The sequence below is a fragment of the Carlito syrichta genome, unplaced genomic scaffold, assembly GCF_000164805.1.
Source record: "Carlito syrichta isolate Samal-C Ts95f unplaced genomic scaffold, Tarsius_syrichta-2.0.1 Scaffold301783, whole genome shotgun sequence".
Classification (NCBI taxonomy): Eukaryota; Metazoa; Chordata; class Mammalia; order Primates; family Tarsiidae; genus Carlito; species Carlito syrichta.
The window spans coordinates 6,372-12,742 of NW_007245879.1; positions in this window are offsets into that span (position 1 = coordinate 6,372).

Genomic DNA, 6,371 nt, shown 5'->3' on the forward strand with positions numbered 1-6,371 from the left:
AATGTTAAGGAGGTTATCTATGGCATAGTGGTTTCTAAACCATATCAAGTTCTGAATCCCGACAGAGGACCTTTGATGCTCTAAGCATTCAGCTGGCATGGGAATTGGTCTCTTAATCACTTTCTCTAAGGAAAGGGGAATAGGGGAAAGGAGGAATTTGGCAGTGTTGCCAGCATTAAATGTTGCTCTTTTGAACAAAAGCCAAGACATTGTACTTTCCAAATAGCTGGTAATTTGTTCAATGTAAGGAAGATGCTTATAACCCTTTCCAGTCCAGAACGAAGTTGTTCTTTACTGAATTTGTCTACATCGTTTGGACATAGGTCCAGTGCCCATGCTCATGCTACAAAATAGGGGTTTTTTTTTGGTTGTGTTTTTATTTTGTTTCAACCTATGGATACTGCCATAGAGCATTTGAAGGTGTGGATAACGTAAAGGGCTACGGAAAATGTATGTTCTGTCGACTTCAGAAACTTTTTTCCCCCCTCACGCAGCTGAATTAGATTTAGAGCTATGGAATAGATTTCAGAGATATTGTGATTATAAGACCTGTAATCAGAAAGCAGTCTTGTTATATTCTCTCTGACATCATCTCATCTTATTGTGTAGGGATGTTTAACAAATTAAAAGGATCATATTTTCTTACAATCTTATGAATAGACCATTTCCTATAGGATAATATATTTAGATATGCAGTATTTGATTTGTACATAACCTCTTTTCAAATTAATATCTTAGTTCGCTGATTAATTGACTAGAAAATGGCATCTTTGCCACTTGACATAGTGTTTGGCAACACTAGTGTTTAAAATTCAAATATTGAGTGAATGAATGGAAGGAGAAAGGGAGGAAAGTGTGGAGGAGGAAAGTGTTATGCTGTATGAGTGACTTCTAATCAGATTAAAACCTTATATCACTTGGGATGACCTAAAATTAAGCCTAGAAATTGCATTATGTAGAACAACAAGAGAAAATGCACTTCATTTAATTTAACTTATTAATTAAGTGGAAAATACTAAACCTGTGTCCTCCCCATGGTGAGGTAATGTACATTGTACAAGTTGAAGTTCTCAAGTTATATATTTCACTCCGGTGTATGTCTACCTTCTTATGTGCTAATCTATCTATGCTCATTTTAGAAGATAGTAGCTGTATATCTTGACCTGCAATTAGGTCCGGGGCAATGTTTTTGAAATTTGTTAGCAAAAGCAAATTGTATATACAGCAGTTCCTCATTTAACATCATAGATAGGTTCTTGGAAACTGCACCTTTAAGCGAAACAACATGTAACATTTTTTTTCCTCATTAATGTTATAAGGAAATAACTTGTAACAAAACTGTGCTATTCAAGTAACTGGTCTGTGTTGTTTCACTGGAAGTCCCAATTTCCAAGATCCTGTCTATGTATGGCATTAAGTTAGGATTTGTAAATCTTTGAATAATTCGCCATGTCTCTTTTTGAGCTTATGCCATTGGTCATATTTTTTGCTCATACGTCATTAATGTGAAATAATAGATATGAGAGCTACTTTTGCTTATGTGTAAAATCTATTTTCTGACGTGAATGCATAGTTTTATTGCAATTGGTCGTTCGTCAAGGTGTCCAGAATGAGAGTGACCAGAGTTTGAATTCCCGCTTCTCTACTTACTGACTGTGTGACCTTGAATAAAAGCCTTATCTCCCCAACAGAACTATAAGAATGAAAGGAAATATGTCACATAAAAGCTAACAAAGTACATGAAGGCACAGTGGGTAGAAAATGTGTATCAACTAATAAGTTTGCACTACTTTTCTTCTCTAGTCTCAGTCTGAAACTTGTGGGTACTTGACGCCAAATCTGAAAGCAGAAAAGCACCCCAAATTTTTGCTATTAGCATTCAGACCCAGAGCATTCAAGAACAGTGGGACCACACACTTTCTTTTCAGCTGATGGATGGTGATTGGGTTCACTTACCAGAAGGAAGAGAGAGAGAGGGAGAAATGAGAGGGAGGAGAAAGACAGTATGATGGTGGAGTCGGAGCTGAAGGTTAGCGCTTGTGACAGCATTGGGAACGGAAGACATGGCAGCCGGTGACAACATTGGCGTCGTGGATAAGGGGGCTAGAATTTTTTAAAATTGTCAGCTCTGGATTTAAGATAGGGTGGCAAGTAATTATCCAGAATGAGGTTTGTCCTGATGGCTCTGAGCATCTGTATATTATGTTGAGGGCAGTGCAGTTCAGAACAGTCTGTCTGGCAAGAACGTCCCCTATACATGGCCATTTTAGCTGCAGACGATGTGCGGAATAGAAGCTCAGAAATTTTGTAGAAATACGTACTCTAATTCTGCATGTTTGCAAAATGCCCAGCAGAATGCTTTATGTTTGTGGTGATGGAGCCATCAACATCATGATTCAGAGTCAACGCACTGCCAGAGTATCGACTAAATCGGACACACTTTTGCAACTCTGTTCCGTGAGGCATTTCTTTCCTGGTGTTACAGCCAAGTGGGCTTGGAAAGGCAGACCACTTGTCCCAGGTGGAAAAGATAGTAAGCGGCTGAGCCAGATTTCCAAGCCCAGTGCCTTTCTCACTATCTTGTATCTTTTCCTTAGAAAGATCAAAACAATCCGTACAGGTATGGCTTACTCCATTTTAAGGCATTTATTGAGCACCGACTGCAGTTTACTTTTAAGCTCAGTGTTAAAAAAATCAAGAAGATATGTGATATATTTGAGAAAGAAAGCTGAGTTTATTTTTTTAATATTTTAAATTTTAATTTTTTTTTCTTTTTGCCTTTGGAAATTCATTGTATATATATTTTTCCATTCATTATACGGCGTTTTCATAAGCAACATGTCCCTTCAGGCATTCATTCCCCCAATTTCAGCATGTGTGCATGGAGTCCCTGTAATATGCCAGGAACTTCCTGTGAGTTTGAGATAAAATTATGACAAGATAAAAGTTTCCTTCTATTGAGGCTGCGCAGTGATGCAACCTGTGTTTTCTAACAGTGTGGTGTGTTGCAGACAACTGATGTGTAACTCTTTCCTTCACCAGCTATTAGCTCGGTGACCACAAACCAGTTACTTGTTTTTTTTCTGAGACTCAATCTTCTTGTCCGTGAAGTGGAACTACTGACAGCTGCTCCCACAGGTGCTGTGATTTCTAGTCAAGATATGTGTGCCTGTGCCTAAGGCAGCGTTCACACACAGTTGGTGTGCAGTCGCCAGTTTCCTAGCGCCCTTTCCCACTTCCACTGATCCAGCTCTCCTTGATGGCCAGGAGTGTCCAGTTAAAGAATCGTTCCTCCTCTCTCGCCCTCTCTCCCCCTCTCTCTTTCTCTCTCTCTCTCTCGCCCTCTCTCCCCCTCTCTCTTTCTCTCTCTCTCTCTCACTCTCTCTCTCTTGCTTTTTCTCGGTTACAGACCCTCTCTGTAACAGCCCCTTTAATAAATCTCTTGGTCCCGGCAAAAAAAAAAGAAAAAAAAACAATCGTTCCTTGTTGCCTTGTACTTGGTGCATTCTCCTTGCCCTCATAACCTCCGAGGGTCTCCTGTTTTTAATTCAAGACAGCTTTCTGACATCAGGAAGAGTCGGGGTAGTCTGAAGATGGGATGACCATTCCATTCCACTCTGTGGACTTACTTTTCTTCATTTGAGCTGCTTTGCCTTTGTATTGGATTTAGCTCTGCGTTTTTCTGCTGGTTTTCGACCTCTTCAGATGGTCCACGAAGATCTTATTTTCTTCATAATTCTTCTGCGAGCTTCAAAACCCTCGTGTCGTCATTCTGTATTCATTCGATTCGCCTGCGCTTTTCTCAGCACACACGTGTTTTCAGTTTTCTTGGCTGGAATGATCTGTGTAAGGAACTCCTAATAACTATCACCTGACCTTCTGTTTGACCAACGACGCAAACGATATTTGTAATTTTTTTGCAAACAATTCTTCATTGCAACAGCCCTTTCTGTCACTTTATTTCTGAACTCTCCTGACCCTCCTACCCGCAAGGCCGCAGATGCCATTTTTCCGTAGTTATCTCAGTGGTTGATGAGTTGATTTTTTGACTTTTCCGGGGGTGTTCTAAAACTTCTCTTCATGTCTGACTCATATAATCAGTTGGTTTCTTGCAGACAATTACCTAGACTTTTTTGTGTTATCCAGCTTTAAGTAGGAAGCAATGTGCATAATATTTATATGGGAAATGGAAATTCTTGTTAATGTTCTTAATTCACATTAAAATCCCTATTCGCTTTGCTTCTCCTATGTAAGAATATAGTACTGTTACTAACACCCCATCAACCCTTCAAGATATGAGGGGGGGATGCCCCCCAGATGGAATTTATTTATAAAAAGTTGTGTATTTATTATTACATATTTGAACCCCGGTCATCTTCAGAGTGCACTCTGTTTGATGCAATGCACCTGTCAAGACACTTTTCCACTGCTCAACACAGTTTTTGAACGCGTCAATTTTGATGCCTTTGAGAGCTTCTGCCATTTATTCTTTCAGCTCTTCCACATCAGCAAAACATTTCCCCGTGAGAAATTTTTTTTCATCCAGGGAAACAAAGTTACTCGAAGTGAGATGGGTAGAATGCAGAGGGTGGGGCAGGGGGCCATGCCGTTTGGGGTCCAGAAGTGCTGAGCACTCAGAGCAGTGTGGGCAGGTGTGCTCGAAAATCACCCATCATGAGATGAGCAAATGCTTGAAAGAATAGACAAGCAAAAAATTTTTTTTCACTAAAGGCCAATGCAGTCTCTCACGACAATGCTAGCTGGTCCACTGATGCTGGCGGGTTCATAGAACACTTAACTAGCAGGGGGAGCCTGGACGACCAAGGGCCCTCTCTCCAAAAGATCATCCCAGGTTTGTTCTTTTTCCTTTTTTTTTAGTCCCTGCTTGTACTCATCATTTTCCTACTTCCAGCCACCTATGCGTGTGTCTTCAAGATTGAAACCCTAAAAAATAATGGCATACATCTTTGGATCTTTTTTAAAAAATGGATCAGGAAACAGATTAAGATTGATTGCCTCACTGTAAAATCGGTTAATGACAGTGTCTAACCGATAGGTTGTGACAGTGAAAAGTGATAAGGCTTGTGAGTCCCTCAGCATCATGCCTGGTATAAAATCCACAAGGAATAAGCATTAGCGATTGTGATTTCTATAAATATTAGCAATAAAAGTGCATTGGCATTATAGGGACTTCGTCAACAGCACCCAAATCAAGACTTCCTGGTCACATGATGACTCCTATACCCTCCTCTGTGCTCTGGGACTTACCTCATTAATTTCTTTTCGGATAGGACCCTGGACGATTGCCTGTTCTTGTTCTTCTCCTTATCAGTTGACTTTTCCAAAAAGACCTCAGTGATTTTCAAGTTCTATTCTTTTTCTAAACTTAGCTCAATGCTAATTGCTTTTACATCCTTTTAGATGCTTTTATATAGATCCAAATATACATTACCAGGTATATGCATTGTGAATTTATTTACCGTGCAACTCTAAAAGGGTAGATGCTTTGCCTTTGATACTGGATTTGATAAAAGTGAACATAAGAAGTTCCATTTTTGTGTTTTGATTATTTATATGCATGTTTTATTAAAAATTTCTGCCCAATTATAGGACTGGTGAATTTAGAATTTTTATGTTAATTGCCTTCGTGTCTCTTGGGATTTTTGAATAGGCTTGGTACATAGAAAAACATTTTGTAGAAATAGATTTATGAATCTACAAAAACTTTTTTCTCTCAATAGGGTCTTCTGAATGTTTAGTTTGAGAGTGTAGCTGCCTATGAGACACATGTATTTTTAATTTATTATTGATTGTTATTAGTTAACTTATTGTATACACACACTGTTTGGAATGTATGTTAAGGTGAATATGTATTGACATCTCCATTTCTTAGTGTTCATTTCTGTATTATATCAATCATGTACCAGAAGTGCTGTCAGGCGAGGGGCACAATTTTTCTGTGTATCACTCCATACTTCCAGAAATGTTACTATCAGTAACATTGTGAGAATGCATTGGTGTGGATGGGAAATAGTCTCACCTAAGATGATTTCCGGAATTAAGTGAGATGGGGTCTCACTCTGTCACCCAGACTGGAGTGCAGTGGCCGCTCCCGGCCACCGCAGCCTCGACCTGCTGGGCTCCCGCAATCCTTCCACCTCAGCCTTCCAAGTAGCTGGAACTACAGGCGCGCGCTACCATGCCCAGCTAATTTTTTATTTATTGTAGAGATGAAGTCTCGCCTGCCCAGGCTGATCTCGAACCCACGGGCTCAGGCAATCCACTCATCTCAGCCTCCCAAAGGCGCGGGAAGACAGGCAGAGCCACTGAGGCCAGCATGATGTATACATTACATAACAAAAAAATTAAAA